The sequence below is a fragment of the Gorilla gorilla genome, chromosome 18 (genome assembly GCF_029281585.2).
Source record: "Gorilla gorilla gorilla isolate KB3781 chromosome 18, NHGRI_mGorGor1-v2.1_pri, whole genome shotgun sequence".
Lineage (NCBI taxonomy): Eukaryota > Metazoa > Chordata > Mammalia > Primates > Hominidae > Gorilla > Gorilla gorilla.
In genome coordinates, this window is record NC_073242.2 from 107,400,741 (window position 1) to 107,426,706 (window position 25,966).

General features: G+C 36.3%; 1 long non-coding RNA gene across 2 annotated transcripts in view; it reads left to right on the forward strand.

Moving 5' to 3' along the window:
- LOC109023603 (uncharacterized) overlaps positions 1–25,966 on the forward strand; it is a 480,000-nt gene that overhangs the window by 322,666 nt on the left and 131,368 nt on the right. Inside the window, exon 4 of one of the 2 annotated variants that reach the window (XR_010131593.1) lies at positions 238–1,457. The exons of the other annotated variant lie outside the window; for it this stretch is intronic. This is a non-coding gene — a long non-coding RNA (uncharacterized lncRNA). Of the gene's footprint in view, positions 1–237; positions 1,458–25,966 lie in introns of those variants that run through there. 2 annotated transcript variants of the gene reach the window in all.

A 25,966-nucleotide genomic window follows, 5' to 3' on the forward strand; every position in this document is an offset into this window, starting at 1 on the left:
AGGGTAGCAGAATAGAGAAGGCTTAAACGTCCATGTGGATCCATATCCTTGTTTACATCACACACTGGTATTGTCTAAGACTCCTGACCTTTCTACTGAAATACCCGCATTTTCCAGAGTGTTCTATGAGATGTGAGTGCAGATAGTTACACTCTTAGGCTGCATCCTCCTTCTCACTTTGCTTTGTGCAAAATTGAAAATTTCTGTACTAGAGAAATGAATGACATGTCCTTTTAGAAGTCCTTCGTGGGAGAAGTCAACACTTCAAATATGTGGAAGAAAGTCATGTTAACATCTTCAGGACGCTAAATCGCAAGATGACTACGTGGACCTCTGTGTGGCAATGCTTCTTAAGCACGGGCACCCTGACTGGACATGATTACCTGGACAGAACGCGTGCATTACGTTGTGTTGTTTCCTCAACCTGTGTTTTCTTCAGGCATTATACTTTCAGAACTACAACAACAATTTGGATAAACATCTGTGTTTTAATTAGACAGAATAAAAAAAGAATATTTTAATTAATGCCATGTATAATTTTGTATACTTATGTACAATTATATATCTAACAGTATATATAGTTAGGTGTATATGCCTAATGTAATCAAGAAGTAAAATTTCCAACCAGCCTCCTAATTATATGGGCATCAATTATCCTGACAAGCATAAGAAAGCTACCTGAACTCTTCTTTTGAGATTTCTAGATCTCTCTGGCACACTGGGCTGAAATCCTAACATTTTCTTCTTTTTGCACAGTGCTTAAGGCCAGTTTCTCTGGTCTATTAACTCACTTGTAGAAAGGAAGAGTAAATTGCCCTTGACTGCACAAACAGCCTTGACTTTTTTTTTTTTCCGTGAATACAAATGGAAGATTTTTAAAGCTTGGCAGTTTGCAAAGACATGACTCCTAAGACAAATTAAAGATCAGGAAAACTTTTTTTTTTTTAATTTAAAGCTTGATTTTGTGGAGAGGTAGCCTGGGTGGTAATTATGATTCTGACACTGTTTGGCAATCTTAGACAACCATATAATCTCCCTAGACACATATTTTTCATTAATTAAAAAAAGTGTGAATTTAATGTAGGAAGGATACACCAGATGACCTCAAATACTTATCCAGTTTCAAAAATTGATGTTTTCATAATTTAATATGCATAGAACTAGTACTCTCCTCCTCTTCCTGCACTTCTAACAGACGCTCCTACCATATGCTCCTCCTGTGCTCTGTGCAGTGATCCATTGTAGCAATTATGTGATTGTATTGGAATTTTGTTTTCTATATTTGTCATTCTAGTAGCTTATTAACTTAAGGCCAAAGTCTGAGTTTGCTGTTTCTTTTTTCAACTTCACGTTCTAAGTTTCAAACATGTAGCTTAGCACAAAGTGATTCTAAATATGAAGTTGTTAAATGAACTGAAGGAATTAATAAATTAATTGATAGTATTAAGCAATAAAAATTGAGTTACTTGTGGTACTTAATTTGCATTTTAGGAGAAAAAAAAGAACTTGTATCAAGCGTGGCCTTACCAACAGGCAGCCACCTGGAGGATACATTCTGAGTGGACTGGTAAATGTTTCCTATCTTAGTATGTGACCTTAGTATGCAAGCTCTGGAATTCCCCAACATATTAATCTAGTTGTTACTTAAAAGCTTTTGATCCTCAAGTGTTCATTGTGAAAATGCAAATATCTTAGTAGAACAGAAAAGAAGGGATTAATTAGATAGTGTTAAAAGCAGAGCTAAAAGTGAGAACAGCAAGGAGAGAAAGAAGCATGTTCTGGATAAGACAAGACAAAGAATAAGATCATTTTCTTCTTTTATTTCTCGTTTGTCTGTCTGACTACTCTATGCCAGACACATATTACAGCCTGGCCAACATGAATCCTAAGATCTGATGGGGAGTAGAGATGATTAAGCAAGAAATTCTACCATGGAATGATCAGTGCTGGGCTAGGGAAACATAGGGGCTACCACAGAGGAATCAGAGAAGGCTTCCAATGGGGATGACACACTTGCCTAGATCTGAAGATCCAGTAGAAGTTAATGAGATGAAGAGATGAGGGGAAGTGGTCCATTCAGAGACAAAAATGCCTCTGTGTGGAGTGAGGCTCAGCTAAAAATGCAAGATTCATGTTGTAAGGTTTAGAATGTTGCGGGGAGAAGGGGATGGGGAGAGATGATTCTGGAGACTTAAGCAGAGGCTGGCACATGTAGGTCTTGTAAACCGTGTGTAATATGTAAACCACATTAAATAATTCTCTCAGGGTCAAAGAGTATTTCCTTATAGAGTTTTAGACAGAGGAGTGACAGATCTGGTATAGATTTTTCAAAATTTTCTATAGATTTCATGTAAAGACATTATTTCTCAGAAAGAAGTATATTGGAAGCCAAGAGCTCAAATTAAGAGGCTTTTCCAGATCAAGTAAGAGATAAGAGTGGCCTAGACTAAGTCAAGGACCAGTTTGATAGAGAAAAGAAAATGCATTTAGCAGATAGAAGGAACGGGTCTCAATAATTCATGTAATCTGGAGGTAAAGAAGAAAGACGAATTAAGAATGAATTACAGGCTTGGGACACTCCATAGATTTTTAATGATACCATTTGTTCAAGTGGGAAACATGAAAGCAAATTCATGTTTCTGAGAAGTGCTGGTAAAGTGCATCTGAAACATGTTTCGTTGAAAAGGAAAAGCTTGTTGTATACTGGAGTTGTGGGCAGGAAAGACAAGTTTAAGTGATGTTAGGATAGTGGTAAATGGAAGTGATGATATTCCTGGAGAAACATGGGCAATTGGTTTATTAGACATTTTTACTTAACTATAGTTTTTATCAGCAAATCCCTGTGATTGTGATTCTGATGAGACTCCAGTTAAGAAGTACTAGCTGGGGACCAGTCAAGGAGAGGAACTTGGAGAGAACCCTGAGGGACACTGGCCTTTAAAAAATGGGCAGTGGGAAGGGGTCCTGTCCCAGAAACTAGGAAGAGCAAGTGGAAGGTCAGGAGGAGATCCATGAGCTGGAGGTGTGGTAAAGTCAATGTTACCCAGCCAGGTCACTTATGGCAAAGACTGAGAAGGTGCTATGCATTTAAGAAACAGAAGGTGGCACAGAGCCATGAATTCAAAGTCATCGCAGCCTTTTCTTTCCCGCTGGCACAGCCTGACTCCCACTTTAGAGCAGCAAGGCAATGCATAGGCTTTTTACGCATGATATAATACAGGGGTTGCCAAATTTTCTCTGTAAAGAGCCAGGTAGTAAATATTTTGGGTTCTCTGTTGCCACTATTCAACTCTGCCATTGTGGCACAAATGTAGCCATGGGCAATATGCAAATGAACAGATGTAACTGTGTTCCCATAAAACTTCATTTACAAAAAAACAGGTTGAGTGTGGGATTTGGCCCAGAGGCAATATTTTGTAGACCCCTGACATAATATTTTCTCCAAAATCACAAATTAAAAATAACAAGAATTCTTATAGACCTTTCACCCAGCTCCCATTTATATTAACATTTTATATAACTGTAAGCACAATGATGAAAACCAACCAAAAAATTAATGCCCATATAACAGTATTAACCAAATTACAATACTTTAATTTTCCAATACTATTAAAGAATACACCTCTACATTTCAAGTTTTTCCACTAGTGTACTTTTTTGTCTTAGGATCCAATCCACAATTGCGTATTCAATTAGTTTTTATATCCTCCAATCTGTGACAGTTTTTTCAGTTTTTCCTTATCTTTGACCCTGATACATTTGAGAAGTACTAGTCAGTTATTTTGTATGATGTCTCTTAATTGGGTTTGTATGTTGATTTTACATTATTAACTTTAAGTTACGCATTTGGGGCAGGAATACAATAGAAGTGTGCATCCTATTGGGGGGAACATGATGTAAATATATCTTCCTCCTAGAGATGCTAATCTTGATTACTTGGTTCAGGTGAGTTTCTCCACAGTAAATTTACTAATTTTTCGTTTGCAATTAATATCTTAAGGGAGATGCTTTGAGATTATACAAGTAACCTACTTGTCCTTAAATTTTTACCCACTAATCTGAGCATTCGTTGGCCAATCTTGTCTCCAACAAAAAGTTTGTTGCTTATAATTATTAGGTGTTTGCAACTTTTCTCCAAACTTAAATAATCATAGGGAAAAATAAGGTTCCCATGTCTATACAACCTTGTTGCCAGAATACTAACAAAAAATATAGTTGTTTCCCATGGAGATAAATTTTAATGCCCAGGCAGGCAGGCAGGCAGGCAGGCAGGCAGAAGCTGCCACAGTGGATATTTGCAGTTGTTTGAAAATGCTGGAAATGCTTTGCTTAGAGCAAGGATGGCAGATGCTGAGATGATGCAGGTGCAAATGCTTTCTCTAAGGTATCCTGGGAGGTGGTGCAAGCTGCTACAGCCTAGTGCAGCACAGGCTGGCTTTGGCAAAGGTCATTTAAACCTAAATTAAAAAAATTTCAAGGAAGGATAATGCCTTTCTTCTTCAGTCATTGTTAACTTGTCTTTGTGATACCAGGAATGTGTAGCCATCCTACAACATATGAGGAGAAATTGTTAGGAAAAACAGAAGACAGAGTAAAGAAACAGAAGGCTTTGAAGTCTATGAAGATGTCAATAACAGGCTGCATTACCAAGACCTGAAGCCAACTACCCCCTCTGAACAAGTGTTATGTCAGAAAATAACCTTTGTGTAACAGTAGGCAATATAATCACAATATTGTCTTATCTGCAAGCAAGATCATTTTGGCAAAGGACATCTATGATAATGAAGTTTTGGAGAAGCTGCACAGGCTAGGTGTGCAACTTGTCAATATTTGGTACAGACCAATTAGAAATAATCTGATTAAATGTATCATATGTGCTTTTAAATTCTGCAAGCAAGAGAAATTCAAAATAAATAAAAGCTATCGTGAGGTTTTTGAGTGCAAAGACATATACAATCAGCATAGGTGAATCCTAGTGAGTAAAACAATTTCTCTTATTTAATTTTATAAAATATTTTAATAAATAGATATGTATAAAATGTGTACTAAACTCTACTTACTTTTAAAGGTTACAACTTCCCTATGTCCTTAGTGGCTCAACATGAGGCTTTTATAAAATAGGAGTGGAGAGGCCACAGGCCAAAACTATTTCTACCTTGTTAAAGTACAAGTGAAATTCCGTCCCTTTATGCTGAACGTCACAGTGTGTCCCAATTTTTTTTGCTTTAATCATATTATAATTTATATGCTGCTGCAGCTGCACCCTTGCTCTATAGGGCATGGAGTAGAAGGGAAAGCTGGACCAAACCTATTGGTGTAAATTAGCGAGAAAGGTATCCTGGTTTCAGGGAAATCAGAAAGGTATCCTATTTATTCCACAATTCTTGTTTCTTTTTTCTAGACCTTGAACTTTTTTTCATATATATGCATATATTATAACTTGGGGAGATGAGATAGTTTTAGGTATTTTATGAGGAAAACTTCATAAGCTTTAAAGTGCAAGTTTTTATTTAAGACATTATTTTTGTTTTTGATGAAGGAAGCAGTTCAAAACCCAGGAAAATGGAGGAAAATAAGAACTTGTCACTTAGAATCTGATGAATACCAGAAAAGAGAACAAATCTTATTTTAGTCGTCTATTCCCTACAAGTGCAAACAGTGAAGTGTCTGATTGTTTTGGAGACAAAAATTGTCAGATGATACAGGTTCAAGAAAATAAAGTATACAGCATGGTTTTGTCCTATAAAATTAATTGTCATGGAATCATTACAACTAGTTAAATTTGAAGTAACCTAGCATGACATAGAAGAATGTTCTTTCATAAAGATTTTTGGTAGAACTTGTATGTATAAGATGGAGACACTTTAAGTTGGAGGACAACCATCTTACAATTTTCCAGTATACTTTACAGTACATCCTCTAACAGTCATTTAGACTAAACCAAGAAAAAGAAATTAAGAGTGAAAAGAAAAGCAGCTGCTTCTAAGCCTGGTTTCTACAGAGTCTAATGAAATAGAAATGACTCATGATTGTGCCAGATATGTCAGCTATTTGACGTAAGTGTTATTTTAACATCTACATGAGTGGTGTTATTAATACTTTTAAAGTGGAAATATCAAATGAGGATGGATCACACTCAGTTTGAGCTTAAAAGGTAGCTTCTAAAAGACTTTGAAATTAGAAAAAATGAGTGGTTAGACTTTACATAGCATTTTAAAATCACAAACCATTTTCAAGCATTTGCCTCATCAAGGAAACATTATTAAAAGAAGGAAGCGAAGCCAAATGATGCAGGTGTCTGTGTGGTCAAGGTGGGACACAAATGCCGTATTCAGAACCTGAGTACTGGCCACTTTCTTCTGCAAAATCCTCATACCCATGGTAAGGCCATTGCAATATTTAATGTGACCTAAAATTTACTTTTTCCTCTTGTGCAATTTCCCAGAGACAAAAACATGGTTGAAATTATCTTAAATCTAAGAAACAGACTAAGTAATTTATTGTTTGTTTTTTCTTTCTGAACCATGCTTTCCAGTCTGATTTCTAATTATATGTGTGGGAGATTGTAGGGTTTGAAGAATCTAGTGAAAAGTGGGATTCTTAGTAATTTAAGTGGAACAAACCTTATTATCCCCTTTCACAGACTCACAGAGCAGGGAGCTGCATTTGAAAACAACTGTTCTACCCATGTCTTGGTTTGGTTTCTTTGCTTAATTATTTACCTGCTACTGTTATTGTGTCTGCTGAACCTATGATAACTTAAAAAAAGGATTCTGGTTACGTTGTTACAGCTGGAGGTTTTTGTTAAGAGAAAACCTTCCTGGACAATAAAACAAAACAATGATACAATATGGCCAGGAAGATAGTGCCTTGAAATTTTCAACTAATCTTATTGTGCTGGGGTTTTCAAAAAATTAATATTTACTTCAGATACCTCAGATGGGTGGGGTTTTCATGAGGTAATTTGTGGTCATTTTTGGTGGGAATGGGACAAATATGATGTCTATTTATCCTATTGAAGGTAGTATAATACTAAACACACAAGCATTTTAAATTTCTTGGTGAACTTTATAACCCAGAAGAATTAGGATGTTGAAGAAATGTTATCACTTAATGATTGATATTTTCAATGAACAAAATAACTACAAGATATGAAGAAAATGGATTCTGTGTCTCATAATCTCTCTAATAATCTAGTAATTTTATTATAGCACCCTACATTATACTTCTCAGAAGTATTATATCCCGTTAAAGGATGCATGTGTCAGGAAACCAAAGGTTTCTTATTGACACATACAACTCTATTAACATGGAATTCAGAGATAATTTTCCTCTGTAGTTAGACTCTGTTGAGTATTTTTAAATTCATGGGAATAATCAACACCCAGAAGAATTACATCTTTGGCAATGAAAAATGCATTGAGAGATTTTTTTAGAGCCTTTGCAAACCACTACTTGAGCTTATTATTTATGAACTCTTTGCTCTTTCAAATTGAGAACAAAGCAATTAACTGTAATTTCACACCTTCAGAAGACTAAGAACACAGTCTGCCATCTATTGTAAATTCCAAAGTGTATTCTTTCACTTAAATTTATAGTTTCCATTTTGTGGAAATTTTCCTCTTACTCCAAAGACTGTTTAAAATGAATCTTGTATTTTGTTCACTGAAAATGGGCAGTGCCGATTTTGTTCTTTAGAAAAATGAGCTTAATAGATCCCATTGTAAAAATAATTGCAGGTCCAGTATTTGAGAACATGATCCACACAGGCTGACTGTGTCAAGAGAGATGAGATGCTCCTTGGTTTGTCACTTGAATGTGGTGATCAGAATTTGAGAAACATGAATCTGGATAACAACTGGCATCCCAGTTAGTGAGCATGAGCACTTACTACGTACTCAGTGCTTCACGGATACCCCTCAATCCTCAAAGGGACCATACTATACTCACGCTGCCCACTAACCTAATGTGCTCTCAAATCAGCTGAGACTGGAGAGGAGGGTAACTTTTATCCTCAAGTCACACAGGTGGGAAGGCACCGATTTGAACCTAGGTAGTCTGACCAAAATTTGAGCACTTTCTTCTATGCTACATTCTACCGAAAATGAGTAGCTCTCAAGGACTGTGAAAGGCTAAACAAGATCAATGACATTTTATCGACATACTGAAATTCAACACCTGTTCCACCAAAGGAAAGTAACATGAGGTTCATTCTTGATGTCAACAACAGAAATAACTCACTTGATTTTCACACTTAAGAGAGGCTTAAGGAATTAGAATTTAACTTCTTTACCCTTGTTCATAGGATCTTATTGTTGTCATCTCTTTCTTCTTCCTACTGCTTGGACTAGACCTTGTGACCTCCTCCTAAGCTATTATAGCATCCTACCTCCTTTAACTACCTGAATAACTATATTTCTCAAAGAGCAGTTCTGTTCATTACCACACTCTACTGCTCAAAAACACTTTCAATGGTGGCTCCGGACTATAGGATGAAACCCATACAACCCTGATTTCTTGTGTCTGTCCCCCAGCTGTGTTTTCAACACTTCACTTCCTTTTCCCATCAAGAGGTAATTTCTAATTCAACCATTTTCATATAATTCACTTCCTTTCAACCTCAATCCCAGGACTATTCAACAAATACTAAGATCTCACCATGTTTAGTAGCCTGTGGCAGGCACTTTAATATATACAAATATAAACTCTTCATAGATCCTGCCCTCAAGAAGCAGATGTTAAGTATTCAAGTAAGCCATGCATATGCCCACATAAGATAACCCAAAAGAATAACTAGAACTTTAAAGATTTTATGTAATTCTCATAGAAAGTGTATATTTATCTCAGTTATTTTGACAATATTAACAATTGAAACAGACTAATATACTTGGTATGACAGAGTCTAGATCAGGGCTCTAAAAATCTCTTGCATACTATCACTGGTCTCACTATCTTTTTCTTTTTTAAAATAACTTACCTCTCTTTTCCTTCCTCTGTGTGTGTGTGTGTGTGTGTGTGTGTGTGTGTGTGTGTGTTTGTTTGTTTTTGTCTTTTTCCAACTATCTTTCCAATGCCAAGGGCTTCAAATGTTTAATCTATTAAGCCTCAGTTGCCCTACTTCTAAATCGGCAATGATGTTACCTAAAATATAAGGTTATTGGGGGTACCCAGTGGGACACTTGGCTGGGTGCTGTGACTCACACCTATAATCCCAACACTTTGGAAAGTCAAAGAAGGAGAATCACTTGAGCCCAGGAATTCAAGACCACCCTAGGCAACATAGTGGGACCACATCTTTGCAATTTTTTTTGAATTAACTGGGGGTAGTGGCACATTCCTGTGGTCCCAGCTACTCAGAAGGCTGAAAATGGGAGCCTTGAGTCCAAGAGGTAGAGGCAACAGTGAGCCACTACACTGCAGCCTGGGTGCCAGACCAAGACCCTGTCTCAAGAAAACTTTAGGACTTGACAATAGCAACTGAAAAAGTGGTGGGGAAGAAAAAAGAGAAGAAAGGTCCTAGAGAGAGAATGAAAAGCAAATATATTCCTGCCCTCAAGGATATCGTAGTATCATAGATCAGGGAAATATATAGACTTCTCCAGCTCCATTTGTCTAATACAGAGTCTTAGATACTGTAATGTAATTACAGGAGTGACAGCCCATCAGGTTTGCCATGTTCTATAGGTTTGAAGCATCTTACAGGCCCTGCCTGCCCTCAAGGAGAAGAGATAATGTAAAGACATAAACATCCAGGAGTGGGAATCACTGGGGATCACTGTAGGGTCTGCCACACTAATTTATGTGGATAACTTATAAACACACATATATATCAATTATCTCGGTATTAAATATTAAAATTAAAGGGTTGATTAAGACATGCAGAATGTCCAAAGTCTCCATTTCACTGTGATTATGTACACATAATATTTGAAGTTTGATATCAGAAAAACTCATGACAAGGAACTTTTAAAGATAATGGAAAGCAAAGAGAAATGTTTGGCAAAACCAAACAGTGAGTTCTGTGGTTCTGCTTACATGTTTACCTAGGAATTTTGCATTTAGAAGTCAACATATTCATGAGCCATTTTTTCCTAGTTTTCTTAAGAATAAAATAAAAATTGTATGTGGTAAGCAAAAATAGCACAATAGCCTTCTACATAAAATAGAACTGGCTGCTGAAAACTAAATCTTATCCCACAGCCAACATCTGTATTTTGAAGGTCAGGGACTCACATCAGAAGTTAGTTGTGCATTGAATACTTTCGAATGAAGATCCTTACTAACTTGTAAAAAAAATACTTAAACATAATTTGGGCTCTCCAGAGAGAGCTATATTTTAAGCTAAAAGAAAATAGCTCTTGGTGAATAGCTTAAAAAGTTAGTTTGTACTTTATTTATTAAACATTTTAAGCCTTTATTGAGAATCTTTTCTAGGTATAGAAATCTTTTCTAACATATAGAAAATTATTTGTTATTCTACATGTTAGGGATTGCATTAGCTATCGATTGATGTTTTCTAAAAAATTCCCCCAAATTAGCAGCTTAAAACATTACAAATTAACACAGTTTATAAAAATCAAGAATCCAGTAGCAGTTTAGCTGTTTAGCTGGGTTGTTCTAGTTCTGGCTCTCCCATGAGGTTGCCATCAAGATGGTGGCCAGAACTGTGGTCATCTGAAGGCTCGATTAGAGTTTGGGGATCTGCTACCAAGGTCATTCATATGGCTTAGCTGGAGTCCTCAGTTCCTCACTATGTAGACCCTACTTATAGGGCTACCTATGTCATGGTAGCTGACTCTCCCCTGAGCAAGTGTTCCAGGAGAGAAAAATCAAACAACCAAGATAGAAGGTGCAATGTTTTGTAACTTAATCTCAGAAGTGACATACCAGCTGGGCTCAGTGGCTCACGCCTATAATCCCAGCACTTTGGGAGGCTGAGGCGGGCAGATCATGAGGTCAGGAGATTGAGGCCATCCTGGCTAACACAGTGAAACCCCGTCTCTACTAAAAATACAAAAAATTAGCCGGGCATGGTGGCGGGTGCCTGTGGTCCCAGCTACTCGGGAGGCTGAGGCAGGAAAATGGCGTGAACCAGGGAGGCGGAGCTTGCAGTGAGCAGAGATCGCACCACTGCACTCCAGCCTGGGCGACAGAGCAAGACTCTGCCTCACAAAAATAATAATAAATAATAAATAGCAAACTACTGTGTGAAGATATGTTAGAACACTCCTGGAAGAACTCAAAAACAAAGAGCCTGAGGGTTAGGAAGACATGAAGGAAAGTTGGTTAAAAAATAAATAAATAAAACATTTTGAAATGAGGGCAAACAAATAACTGGAAACATGCTTTTGATGAAAACTCTTATTTATCCACAGTATTGACCCATCTTGCATGCCTTTCACCTCAGTACTCTAGTAAAGTGAATGCTTTACATAATTTGAGACATTTCATGGTACAGCTCTTCATATCAACATTCCTGACACATATATGTTGCGCTATATTCATAATATTTTGTTTCTGCTTATTTCATCTTCTTTTCAAAGTATAGAGCTCCAAATTAGAAACCCATTCCATCTCTGTTACATTATCAATTCCTGAATCCTGCTTGTCATACGATTTTACCATCGAGCATGTAATACATTATATCATGATACATTAATAAGTCCAGGATTTATTTTCTAATCCATTGATGTTCAACATAATCATGTTAAAAATTAACCATGAATCGAGATCTAAACCTGTTTCCACTGCTTAATCTTAGTCCATATCATTTCATAGTCATCACCACATTCTTCAGCATGTCAGTCCTGTCACAATACTTACTTTTCCATGGTCTGAAATCATATTTTTTCAGGATAAAAGGAGATATCTATTTGTTTGTACTAAATAATATAATATTTTATTCAATAATTTGTATTGAATAATGGAAAAATACTAATTAGTAATGAAGAAATATAATTTCCATACCCATCCATATTTTGTATAAATTTCAAGAACCTTACTATAAATTACAAGGATCTACATAATCCAAATGACATTCTCCAACTGCAGTTCTCCCTCTCTCTCAGCACACTGGCCCTTGTCCATAATTAGGCTAAGCTTTGGTTATCTCCAGATTTCTGCTCATGGTATTTTCTTGCCCTAGAATGATATTGCCCAATTTTCACATGGTGGTTTAGTCATCTCACTGAGTCCTAGTTTAAATACCAACCCACTTGAGGGAATTTCCAGGACCACACTTTCTGAATAGAAGCCCGGTTAAATTATTTTTTATCAAAACACTTGTTAAAGGGCCCTGTGCAATGGTTTATGACTGTAATTACGGCACTTTGGAAGTCTGAGTCGGGAGAATTGCTGGAGGACAGAAGTTTGACCCCAGCCCCTGACCAAGATACCTAGACCCCATCTCTACAAAAAAGAAAAAGTAGCCAGGCCTGGTGGTGCATGCCTGTGGTTCCAGCTACGTGGGAGGCTGAGGTGGGAGGATCGCTTGAGCTTGGGAGCTCAAGGCTGCAGTGAGCTGTGATTGCAACACTGCACTGCAGCCTGAGAGACAGAGCAAGACCCTGTCAAAAAAAAACTCATCAAATATAATTGTACTGTAATATAAATTTTAAATTTGTATTTATTTACTTGTTTATTAACTGACTGCTAGATTTAATTTTGAGCTCAGGGCAGTGGTTATATGTACTTTATTCACTTACTTGTTACCAAAAAAATACAGTGCCTAGAACATGAAAGGCATTCAGAAATATTTTTGAATAAATGAATGCATAAACATCTCATTAATCAAAACCAGTTTTTTACTAAAATCCTTTATAAAATTTCACTCTCCATTCTTACTTTTCCTGAGCAAACATTTAATTTTTATGGATTTTTTGTGTCATCATTCACCCAAATGATCAGCCTGTGCAAAGCACATATTAGGGAATGAAGTCAAAGCCTTTCCCAGGATGGGACTCATCATATTTGCTTTCAGTGAACATACAGGGGAAAAACATGTCATCATGTTATCATCAGGTCTCATGCGGCAAATAGCCGCCACATGAAATAAGGCAATTTCCTGAAACTGAAATGCAAAAGAGCACTAAGAAAATGTCTCTTTTAAAGAAATCAGAGTGAAACTGCCAGGTAAACATCTCAGAGTGAAACTGCCAGGTAAACATCTATCTCCATAGACAACTACATGCTGGAGATATTTCTTGTTTTTATTAAACCATATAGGAAAGGCTGTAAAGAATTGCAAGTAGGCTAAAAAGTTGCATAGCTATACAGGAAAAGTGATTGGACGGAAAAAGTGGTCTTGTTTTTCTCTCCTCTCATTTTCACTGTTCACCTTTTTCCACTTTCCTTTCATATGCACTGAGCACAGAATCTCTTCTTACTATTGTCTTCGGTGGATTATGTTTGTGATGATTGCTTGCCTGCACACATGTAGCCGTTCTTGTGCATTTACAGGAAAAACTAGTGAACAGTGATTATTCTTTTCTTTGTCTAAGGACATTGTAAACTGCTAGGAGAAGCTGAGTGAATATTATGAAATGCCTTAACAAGTAAGTGTGACAATTCTGATTATATAGTCAAAATGCTATTTGAAGCTATTTTATATAATATTCTTCTAAATATAGGAAAGAAATTCAGGTATTCTGGCGTCAATAGTCCTTAAAAACAGATTCTGGAAAAATAAATGAGTTGATTTGATTCTAGGTCTGACAAACTTAGTTTCAGCCTAAGAATTCTATTGGTTTTCTTCATAGAAAAACAGGAATCAGACTAGATATAACAAGTGATTACACTTACTGTGTTTCATAGGTTTAGAGATTGAGCTTTAAATAGTAGATACCCATGGATAAGAATGAGAAAATGAGAAAAAATGATAGCATGCAAATACCTAGAAGAACTTTTTATTTTAATGTTATACAAATATATAATACTGGGAAAAAAGCTGGACATAAACGCAGTTGTAAAAAGGACAATGTATCTAAGAGAACTGTGGTAATTCAAACATTTATTTTGAATCTTAACAACATTGGTTTGTATTTATGCCATACTTGAGTTTAAAAGTAACATTGACATGTTCCTTTATATTATTGATAGACACATTTCTTTATTCCTGTGATGATACAGGGAACTAAATAATCTGGTTTGCTCAAATTGAGCATATTACCAGATCAATTGTGCAATCCTCATGTTACAAATGTATGCATCTTGCATTCAATATTTACATAAGCAGGCCCAGGTAGACATACCTATCACACTGATGGTCTCAGATTTTCTTTAATTCTGGCACATGGAATAAGATGAGTAAATACAGTTTTAGACAACCCTACAAGTCACAGTCTGAATGTGATTTATGGGATGTGAATTGCTCTCCTGGAGTGACTAATGCGAAGAGCCAAAGGAATCCAAATTCTCCTCCAGGGGATTGACTGAAATGCTGGCTCACAGATTCATCTTTTGCTGTTGACCTGATTGATTCCCATGTGTGATATTTACCCAAGTGGTCTTCAGGGAACTTTTTAGGGATTTTCTATTGGATGTTTCAAGCTTACATTTTCCTAAACAAGAAAAACAAAAATGTCATCTCTTTCCGCACTGTTGATTGTAAGTATAATTCCTAATTTTGGTGACTTGGTATTCTCCAAAGAAAGTACCCTGGTTCTCATCGTAGCATTACACTGTGGGAAAAACACCAGGTCTGAAGTCAGTAGACTAGAATTCCTATTTTAGCCCCTAACCAGGGTTTCTGTCCGTGGACAAGTCACCTCACTTCTCTAGGTTTCAGTTTTCTATATCTCTAAACTGGTATAGCTATCATATGCCTAAATAATATTCAAAAAACTATAATATCACTTGAGAGTTCAAGATAACTTAAAGATACACGTTACTTACCCTAAGCAACCCTAAAATAACAAGGCAAATAATGATTCATAAAAAAACTGGATATAACATGAAAGGAAGAAATACACAATCAATCCAAAAGAAGTCACAAAAAGAGTAAAAAATAAGCAGTTACTAGGTAAGACTTAAATAAAACAAAAGCGAGATGGTGGATTTAAACCCAACCACAATAATCACATTACAGGTTAACCGTTAAACCATTGAAGACACAGATTTTCAGATGGGACAAAAATCAACAATACTCCAGGGTGCCTGCAAGAAACCCACATTAAATATAAATAATTTAAAAGTATGAAAAAATGTCAGACAAAGTAGATTTTACAGAAAGTATATACCTAGAGACAGAGGGTCATAATGATAAAGCAGTCATAATAAAAAATTCACCAAGAGCACATAATCCTAAACCTTAGTTCAAGTAATAGCAGAGCTTTATAATATAAGGAGATTAATAGAACTACAAGCGAAATAGACAAACCCACATGTTCTAGTCAAATATTTAAATACTCTTTCAAAAATTGATAGAAAAAGTACATAGAAATTCAAGAAGGACATAAAAGACCTGAACATTATTAACCTACTTGACCTAATTGACATTTATAGACCATTACACCAAATATAGCATACTACACATTATTCTGAAATGTACATGTCTATATAGAACATGCCACAAAATCCAAAAAAAACTCCTAAAACTTTAAGTTTAGCAAAGTTGATCTAAAAAATCAATAAACAAAAAGTACCTTTCTACTTACTAGGCACTAACAATTGATATTAAAAATAAAAATATTGGTCCGGGCACGGTGGCTCACACCTGTAATCCCAGCACTTTGGGAGGCCGAGGCAGGTGGATCACAGGGTCAGGAGATTGGAGACCATAGTGGCTAACACGGTGAAACCCCATCTCTACTAAAAATACAAAAATGTAGCTGGGCGTGGTGGCGTGTACCTGTAATCCCAGCTACTTGGGAGGCTGAGGCAGGAGAATGGCGTGAACCCGGGAGGTGGAGCTTGCAGTGAACTGAGATGGTGCCACTGTACTCCAGCCTGGGCGACAGTGAGACTGTGTCTCAAAAATAAATAAATAAAAATATTTTAATAACATCAAAATTCACAGTACTTATGGATAAAACTGATACAGATGTCATTAGTTTTTAGGGAAACATAAAGTAAAATCACTAGATACTACAATACACCTATTACAATATGTAGATTTAAAAAGACTTTATGTTAAGCATTGGGAGGATATGGAGCAACTGAAACTCTCGTATTCTGATGGTGGTAATGTAAAACGGTACAGCCACTTTGGAAAACAGGTACCATCTTAAAAAGGTAAATATGCACCTACCAATAACCTAGGCATTCCAATTTTATGTATTTACCCCCCCCCCCAAAATAAAAGCATATGTCCATACAAATACTTGTACATAAATGTTCAAAGTAGTTTTAACTAGAAATAGCCCAGATGTCTATCAACTGGTCAATGAATAAACAAAATTTGATATGTTCATACAATGGCACTCTACTCAGCCAAAGAAGGAATTAACTACTGATGCATGCAATGATATGGAAGAATCTCAAAATAATTGCATTGAGCAAAAGAAGATGGAACCTTCCCCCACCAAGAAAAGAGTACATACTCCATAATTTCATTTATGAAAAGTTCTAGAAAATGCAAATTATAATTACAGAAATCAGATAAAGATTTACCCAAGGATGGAGGTATGGGGAGTTAAGGTGGGAAGTTTTACTATCAAGGAATTAAAAGGAGACTAAAAACACGAATGGGAAGATAGATATGTTCATTATTTTGATTGTGGTGATAGTCCCATGGGTATAAATATAATTCGAAGTTATCAGATTGTATACTTGATGTGCATTTTAGTGTATCTCAATTTTACCTCTTTAAAGTTGTTTTGAAAACCCTAAGAAATGCAATTATAACCAGGCTTAAAGGAAGTGTATAGCCCTGTATGTATATATTAGGGAAAAGTTAAGCATGTTTCCCCTAAATGTTTAATAAACTACATTTTTGAAATGTGATTAAAAACAGGTTCTGTCCATGTGCACTTCACAGCTCTCCTCTGTTTTAAAATGGAGCAGATAGTTTTTTGTCTACCAAGCACAAAGTCGGAGTCCTTAATGGGAATAACAGAAGGCTGGCCTAGCCAGTAGCCCATCTGATTTTTGAGTACTTTCTATAATCAATAAGATAAGGAATTAGGACTTCAGGCACTTGTCACAGAGTTCAATTCTTAACTGACTGTTGCCAATGCCATGTAGAAAATAAAGCTAAGATAATGATATTGGAGAGAATTGTTTTGAATTACATCTCATTGAGTCATTTGCTCAGATTCTAAGAACCCAATTATTTGGCCCATCTGACTTTAATATGTATTCCTAATGCTTTTATTATAAATAGTGTGTCTTTAACAGCATCAGAAGTAAACTATCAGGAACATCTAGCCATATATATATGTGTGTGTGTGTGTGTGTGTGTATATATATATGTATGTGTGTATACATATATATACACATACATACACATACATATATTTGTGCAGCTTCTGACTCTTGCACCATTTACGATAGAGTGCTCCTAAGATCTAGATCAAAGAGATTCTCTTTTCATTTCACCAGTTTTTAAAATTCATAATATTTGGTTGGCTTTACATATGGACAATGTTGTATTGAGATAGGAGGGCGAATTTGACTCCAGAGGCAGACTCGACTCTTGAGATGTGGGGCTCAGACAGTTTTGTGCAGCTTCTCATGGTGAGGGGTCATGCTAGTTGACTTGGATCTCACATGCCCAAAACAGATATGCCATGGAAGATGACAACAAAATATGCAGGAAGAAGTTTCACAATTAAATATTAAAAATATTGAATTAAACAAATTTAACTAGTTTTTTTTAGAGTAGCACTTCTTGGAACCTTTACGCAGCAGCTAAGTCATCAAGAGTGGTAGACAACATGCAGCTCTTTCTGAAGCTTATTTAAGCTCCAAACGCTTTTACATAAAGGTACCTATTAGCTGTACACTATAAGACTTCTGTAGTATACAGTTTAGGAATGTTTTATGGCTTATTAGTGATAATCCTGGAAGGTTGTTATAATTAATTAATTAGATCATTTGAACCACTTAAGTTATTTCACTAGAAAATTAAAACCCCAGGGGATTATAACTGACAAAAAAATAATTCTTGCAAATTAAACATGTCATCTAAAAAAAAATGAACAAACTTCAATTTTAAAAAACTCTATACAAAGCAAAGGATGACTCTCAGTATGTAAAACTGAAAGAGAACAAGATAATATGAGAGAAAAGATAAGAGAAACAGAAAATGATTTCAAATGGTTCCTATTTCCACTAATAGGATTTCTAGAAAGATAGACTGAAGACAATGAGGATGTAAAGGTAATAAAAATTAACACGGAAAAATTTATTAGGCTGAAAAGAGACATTAATATTCAGATCAAAAGGGCCTACTAAGTATGAAAAAAAAATCCCTGCATTCACACAATCTTGTCATAGTTCAGAGCAAAAGAGAAGATGCTAAAAAAGTTGTTAAAGGAAAATGAAGACACCTACAAGGAAATGAGAATCAGTTGCGTCAGACTCACCATTATCAGCGCTGGCTGGCTATTAAAAGACACCAGAATTAATTCCTTAATGTTCTCAAGCAAAATTGTTTTCATCATAGAATGCCATACCCAGCTGACAAAGTGTGATAGACAAAGATATTTTCAGACACACAAGGACTCAGAAAATTGACTTCTCTCTACCCACCCTAAGACACACACACACAAGACAAGGCTATCATAAGAAAGAGTGAAGCTAGTCTGGGGTGTTGCTAAACGGAGATTCCAAGAAGACATCCACCTAAATATAAACAAACAGGAAAGCAGAGGACAGTAAAAAGAGTGAGTTTGAGAATAATGGAATGTACTGTGTTCAATAGATGGCAGGAGTGAAAAATGGAGGGATCAGAGTGCTTTTGCAAATAAGGTATGTATTTGCTTGTCTTCAGAAACAAAAGGTCAATTAGAATTTCTGGAAAAAAATTAGATAAGTAATGATGCAGGGCAGGCAAGCCTCAGAATTGGAGCTTAGCCCTGAGGATTCTTGACTTCACCCGGGAAAGAATTCAAAGGCAAGTCGCTGGTGTTAGACAGCAACATTTATTGAAGCGATGGTGTACAGCAGCAGCAGAGATACCATTCCTTGCAAAGCAGAGTGACTGCATAGGCAGTGTGGCCAGGGTGGCAGCTCAGAAGCAGTTCTTCAGTTGTATTTGTACTCACTTTTAATTACATGCAAATTAAGAGATCATTATGCAGAAATTTCTAGGAAAGGGTTGGTAACTTCCGGGTTATTGAGTCATGGAAAGGGGCATGGAAAGGGGCAGTAACTTCGGCTGTTGCCATGACAATGGCAAACTGGCATGGCACACTGGTGGGCATGTCTCATGGCAAGGTGCTTCAACCTTGTCTATGTTTTAGCTAGTCCTCAATTTGGTCCAGTGTCTGAGCTCCACCTCCAGAGTCAAGCCTGCATCTGCAGTCAAATTCCACCTCCTACCTCAGTACAACATTGTCCATATAAAACCAACAAAATATATTAAGAATTTTAAAAACTGGTGAAAAGAGAATCTCTTTGATCTAGATCTTAGGAGCACTCTATCGTAAACAGTGCAAGAGTCAGAAATTGGATTCTTTGAGATGAAAAATAAATACAAACATTTTAGCTTGTCTTAAACACTATTTACATAGTATTAACTATGTAAATAATATTTGTTGATTTATAATGTCTAGAATCTGCTAATAGACAAAGCACGAAAGGCAAATTAGGGTTACAGAATAAGATACGAATATTGTCAATTTTGAAATATTATCAACCACAAAAGAGGAGAGGAGATGTAGAGGAAAGGATAGGAGTGCTAATTGTTTAATCTTACCTAGTTGGCTGCCCCAAGTATACTAGAAAGCATATTGTTTAGAATGACTGCGTATTATTTAGAATAACTAGAAACAGTGATAAAGATTATACTGGCTGGGGACCTAGAAAGGGGGGAGTTAGTTCTTCCTATAAGTCCTCTGAATTTTTTTGCTTTGTTATTGTATTCATTTGTGAGGGCTGCCACAATAAATGTTCACAACCTGTATGACTTAAAACAAAAGAAATTCATTTTTTCACAGTTCTGGAGGCTGGACTGTAAAATCCTGGTTGGTTAGCAGGTTAGTTCTTTTTTAAAGCTTCTGACAGAACCTGTCCCATGCTTCTCTAACTTCTAGTGGTTGCCAGCAAACCTTGGTGTTCCTTGGCTTGTAGCTGCATCACTCCAATCTTTGCCTCTGTCTTCACATAGCATTCTGTGTGTGTAAGTGTGTGTGTGTGTGTGTCCCCATATTTCCCTCTTCATATGAAGACATCAGTCATGTCAAATCCAGGACCCAACCTGAGTATCACTTTATCTTAACTAATTATATCTGCAAAGACTCTGTTTTCAAACAATGTCACATTCTGAGGTTGTGGGTAGACATGCATTTTTGGGGGAATACTATTCAACCCATGACAGTCATCATATATGCAAGTATTAGTTGGATAAAAAGATTCATACTTTGAGAATGATTATTTCATCTAAGTTGCCCTCTTGATATATTGTACAAGCATATTTGTTTATTGGAACCCATTCTCCTATTTATTCTAAATAAATGCCGTATATGAGGCTTGGCTGCAGAAGGTTAAGGAAGCAGCCATATGAACATGCTTTTGCCCTTTCTGTTAAAGCTCTTGTACAAAACATTGTCTATGGTGTAGTTTGATCACCCTCATGTAAGGATTTTTGTAATTTAGCACCAGAAAAAGTTTATTTATAAAATGGAACGCTTCCTTTTATTGACTAATTAAGAAATATATGATTCATTTTATTTCCCTTTGTCTTCACTGACAGAAAATTTTTCTGCTACACCTAGCAAATTACAGAGAAAATAACTACCTATTTATTGGAGAAAAGTCTCCCTGCAAGCAGTTATTTTTGGATAATTTACCTTGTCTGTTAATTAACTAATTGACATTTAATCTAACAAATTCAATCTGTTAGAGAAACAGGAAGCTGAGCAATAGACAAATACAGTAGCTGAAAGGTACCCACAGCAGTGGGAATAAAGATGAGGTGCTACTTTAAGAAGCAGAATTGGTGGGACTTTATAAATGGAGTGAAGGAGAAAGAGAGGGGAATGCTACTCCAAGGTTGAAGGCTGCAGATGTTTGAGAGGGTGGCAGCTTGCCGACCAAGAAAAAGGAACATATTTGGAAGACAAGAAAATGAACCCAGACTTTGCTCTGGACTCCTGGTTTTCTGACCATTGAGAGGAGGGCCAGTGAAGTGTCCACACCACATACGCAACATTCATTCATAGGTTGATTGACATAGTCTGTGCATTCATTCAACAAATATTTATGTTCATCACTTCACTTTTCTTGATAAAGAGGAAAATAAAGACAAGTCCCTATTCTCATGTAACATATTCTAATGGAAGAAAAACACAACACATGGTCAGCTAAACATGTCACACAGTGTGAGGTAGTGAGATGAACATAGAAAAGAACTAAAGCAGGGTGAAGAATAAAGAAACGTAGGGATGCTGGTCTAGTTTCTGTCACCAGTGAAGGACTTTCTGAGGGATTAGAGCTGAGCAGATGCATAAGTGAAGTAGAAAATCTGTGGGCATCTAGAGGGAAGAGCATGTGCAAAGGCCCTAATGCAGGTGCATTGTCTGCCTGGGAGTTGATAGGAGCTGGGCAGATAGAGGGACAGAGATTAAAAAGGAGTCCAGGAGATAGGAAGGGGCCAGCTGTTGTAGGGCCTTGGAGGCCATGGTAAAGGCTTTAGATTTCATTCTTAGTATTTTTTTTTTTTTTTTTTGAAATGAGGTCTCGTTCTGTTACAGCCTGGAGTGTAGTGGTGCAATCTCGGCTCACTGCAACCTCCACGTCCCAGGTTTAAGCAATTCTGCTGTCTCAGTCTCCCTAGCTCGGCTAATTTTTTGTATTTTTAGTAGAGACAGGGTTTCGCCATGTTGGCCAGGCTAGTCTTGAACTCCTGACCTTAGGTGATCCTCCTACCTTGGCCTCCCAAAGTGCTGGGATTACAGGCGTGAGCCACTACGTCCAGCCTCTTAGTGTTTTCTATTTGACCTTGTGTCCGTTTACAAAAATGGTAGCATTTTGCTGATGATAATTTTCTCCAGATTATGGGCCTTGACATCTGTCTGTTCCCCAGGAATGTTATAGACTACGTATTCCTAAGGACTTTGTTTTGCTTGTTCCCTGGAATCCCACCCCTACCACCAACCCCAATTAAGTAAGCTATATGTATATGCTTATTTTCGTGTGTCCAAAATTACTCTTGGCAACAGTACTGCATTTAAACCAAAGGTGCAGCTGTTTCTGATGAGCCCCTTTTTCAAGATGCATATTAGATGGAAAGAATCTGTTCCGTAGAAATTTGATTCTGCAATCTCAAATCATAGCTATAACTAAAAAATATTTAGGGAAATGTTTATTGTTAAGATAATTTATCATAAATCCTGATGGGACCTCTTATTGGCTAAAAGATTTTTAACAAGTTAATTATCTCTCTGTATAACACTTTCACCATGTGTCCAGCCAGGGGTGCAACAAATATATGTCCTAGAGATAAAAAAAGGCACAAATTCTGACATGACATGCAGAATAACATCTAACAGATAAACATTAATGATTATTGTTGTTAGGCATATACTTAAAACCTGAATATTAGTAATACTTTTATTTATATTAAATTTTTAAGTGACATTCTTAAACTTCAGAATCTTGAAGTTTTTACTCTGATTTATATTACTTACTTGGAATAATTTAATTATTATGTCTCAAAGCCATTAACGTGTTGATATCATGTTTAAAGTTCACAACTTTGCATGTAATCTGACTTGAGTGTATTTATAGTAATAATGCTTTCATTTAAGTGTGCTCCAGCACATCTCTGCATCTGCAATGCTATATCAGAAATTAGTTTAACAATAGTTTCATAACATTATCTAATAAGCAATCTAAACCAATTGGAAATATTTCCAGTTGACCCACTGTATCTTATAAAACTCGTTGTAAATTTTGTTGAGATGTTAAGCACCTTCATATACTTAAATAAGTTATGGATAATGGGATTTGGGAATTGGGACAATTTTTAAAAATATCTATAAGCTTTTTCCCCCCTGCAGGTTTGTTATATACATGAACTTCTGTCATAGGGGTTTGTGATACACATTATTTCATCACCCAGGTGCTAAGCATCGTACTCGACAGGTATTTTCTCTGATGCTTACCCTTCTTTCACCTTCCACCCTATCGTAGGCCCCAGTGTATATTGTTCCCCTCTATGTGTCCATGTGTTCTCATCATTTAACACCCGTTTATAAGTGACAACGTGTGGTATTTGGTTTTCTGTTCCTGCATTAGTTTGCTAAGGATAATGGTCTCCAGCTCCAGCCATGTTGCTGCAAAGCACATTATCTCATTCTTTTTATGGCTGCATAGTATTTCATGATGTTTATGCACCACGTTTTTTAAATCTAGTCTACCATTGATGGGCATTTAGGTTGATTCCATGTCTTTGCTATTGTGAATAGTGCTGCAATGAACGTACACATGCATGTGTCTTTATGGTAGAATAATTTATATTCCTTTGGGTATATACCCAATAATGAATTTGCTGGGTTGAATAATAATTCTGTTTTTAGTTCTTCCTGGAATGACCACACTGCTTTCCACAATGGCCAAACTAATTTGCACTCCCACCAGCAGTATATAAGCATTCCCCTTTCTCTGCAACCTCACCATCATCTGTTATGTTATTTTTAATACCACCCATTCTGACAGGTGTGATATGGTATCTCATTGTGGTTTTGATTTGCATTTCTCTAATAATTAGTAATGTACAGCATTTTTTCCATATGCTTATTTTCTGCATATATGTCTTTTGAAAAGTGCCTGTTTATGTCTGGTGCCCACTTTTTTATGGGGTCATTTGTTTTTTGCTTGTAAATTTGTTAAAGTTCCTTATAGATTCTGGCTATTAGACCTTTGCCAGATGCATAGTTTGAAAATAGTTTCTCCTATAGGTTGTTTGTTTATTCTGTTGGTAGTTTATTTTGCTGTATAGAAGCTCCTAAGTTTAATTCAATCCCATTTGCCCATTCTTGCTTTTGTTGAAGTTGCTTTTGGCACTTTCATCATGAAATCTTTGCTTGTTCCTCTGTCTAGAATGGTATTTCCTAGGTTATCATCTAGGATTTTTATAGTTTGTTTTCACAGTTAAGTCATTTCAGTTTTCACAGTTAAGTCATTTATAGTTTGTTTTCACAGTTAAGTCGTTTCACAGTTAATTCATCTTGAGTTGATTTTGTATATGGTGTAAGGAAAAGGATCTAATCTGCCTATGGGTAGCCAGTTATCACAGGACCATTTGTTGAATAGGGAATCATTTCCCCATTGCTTTGTTTTTGCCAGCTTTGTTGAAGATCATATGGTCATAGTTGTATGGCTTTATTTTGGGGCTCTCTATTCTGTTCCATTGGTCTATGTTTCTGTTTTTGTCCCAGTACCATATAGTTTTGGTTACTGTAGCCCTGTAGTATAGTTTAGAGTTGGGTAACATGATGCCTCCAGCTTTCTTCTTTTTGCTTAGGATTGCTTTGGCTATTGGGGCTGTTTTCTGGTTCCATATGAATTTTAAAATAGTTTTTTCTAGTTCTGTGAAGAATGTTATTGGTAGTTTGATAGGAATAGCATTGAATCTGTAAATTGCTTAGGTCAGTATGGCCAATTTAATGATATTATTTCTATCCACGAGCGTGGAATGTTTTTCCATTTGTTTGTGTCATCTCTTTTTTTCTTTGAGTAGTGTTTTGTAATTCTCATCATAGAGATCCTTCACTCTTCTGGTTAGCTGTATTCCTAGGTATTTTATTTTTGTGGCAGTTGTGAATGAGATTGCATTCCTGATTTGGCTCTCAGCTTGGCTGTTGTTGGTGTATAGGAATGCTAGTGATTTTTGTACATTAATTTTGCATTCTGAAACTTTGCTGAAGTTGTTTATTAGCTTAAAGAGCTTTTAGGTTTTCTAGATACAGAATCATATAATCTGCAAATAGGGAGAGTTTGACTTTCTCTCTTCCTATTGGGAGGTCTTTTATTTCTTTCTCTTGCCTGATTGCTCTGACCTTAACTTCCAATATTATACTGAATAGGAGTGGTGGTAGAGGGCACCCTTGTCTTGTGCCAGTTTCAAAGGAGAATGATCCCAGTTTTTATCCATTCAGTATGATGTTGGCTGTGGGTTTGTAATAGATGGCTCTTAATATTTTGAAGTATGTTCCCTCAATGCCTAGTCTGAGGGTTTTTAACATGAAGGGATTTTAAATTTTATCAAAGGCCTTTCTGTGCCTGTTGAGATAGTCACATGTTTTTTTGAGGAATTGGGACTATTTTTTTTTTTTACATGTTTAATACAGTTTTAGTCAATTACACATTCTCCATTCGTTTGGAAAAGTGAAGAAACTTAATATTAGAGTAAATAATTTTGCAACTGTGTTACAAAGAGATTCTAATCACTCAAATTAGGAAGATTCAAACTTGAGTGTGCATCACAGAAGAGCTTGTAAAACCAGTTTGTGGGGCCCTGCTCCCAGGGCTTTTGGTTCTCTGGGTAGGACTGGGAACTGGGAACGTACATTTTTCACAAGTTCCTTGGTAATTCTGATGCTACTACCTGGAGACCGCCCTTGGAGAACTAGAGCAGTATATCCTGTTCATACAACTATCATGCATATTTTTTAAAGTTATCTTAATTTGTGCATCTGCTCACCTAAGATGGTCATATATGACATTTCTACTTCTCACTTAATTTAATAACTAACTTTTGAGAACTGTGGGCAAGATGGATACTATGTTAACACTAGAAGCAATAGTTCTGCGTAGTGAGATACTTTCTAACATTTTTCCAAAGCACTGGGGATACACCAAG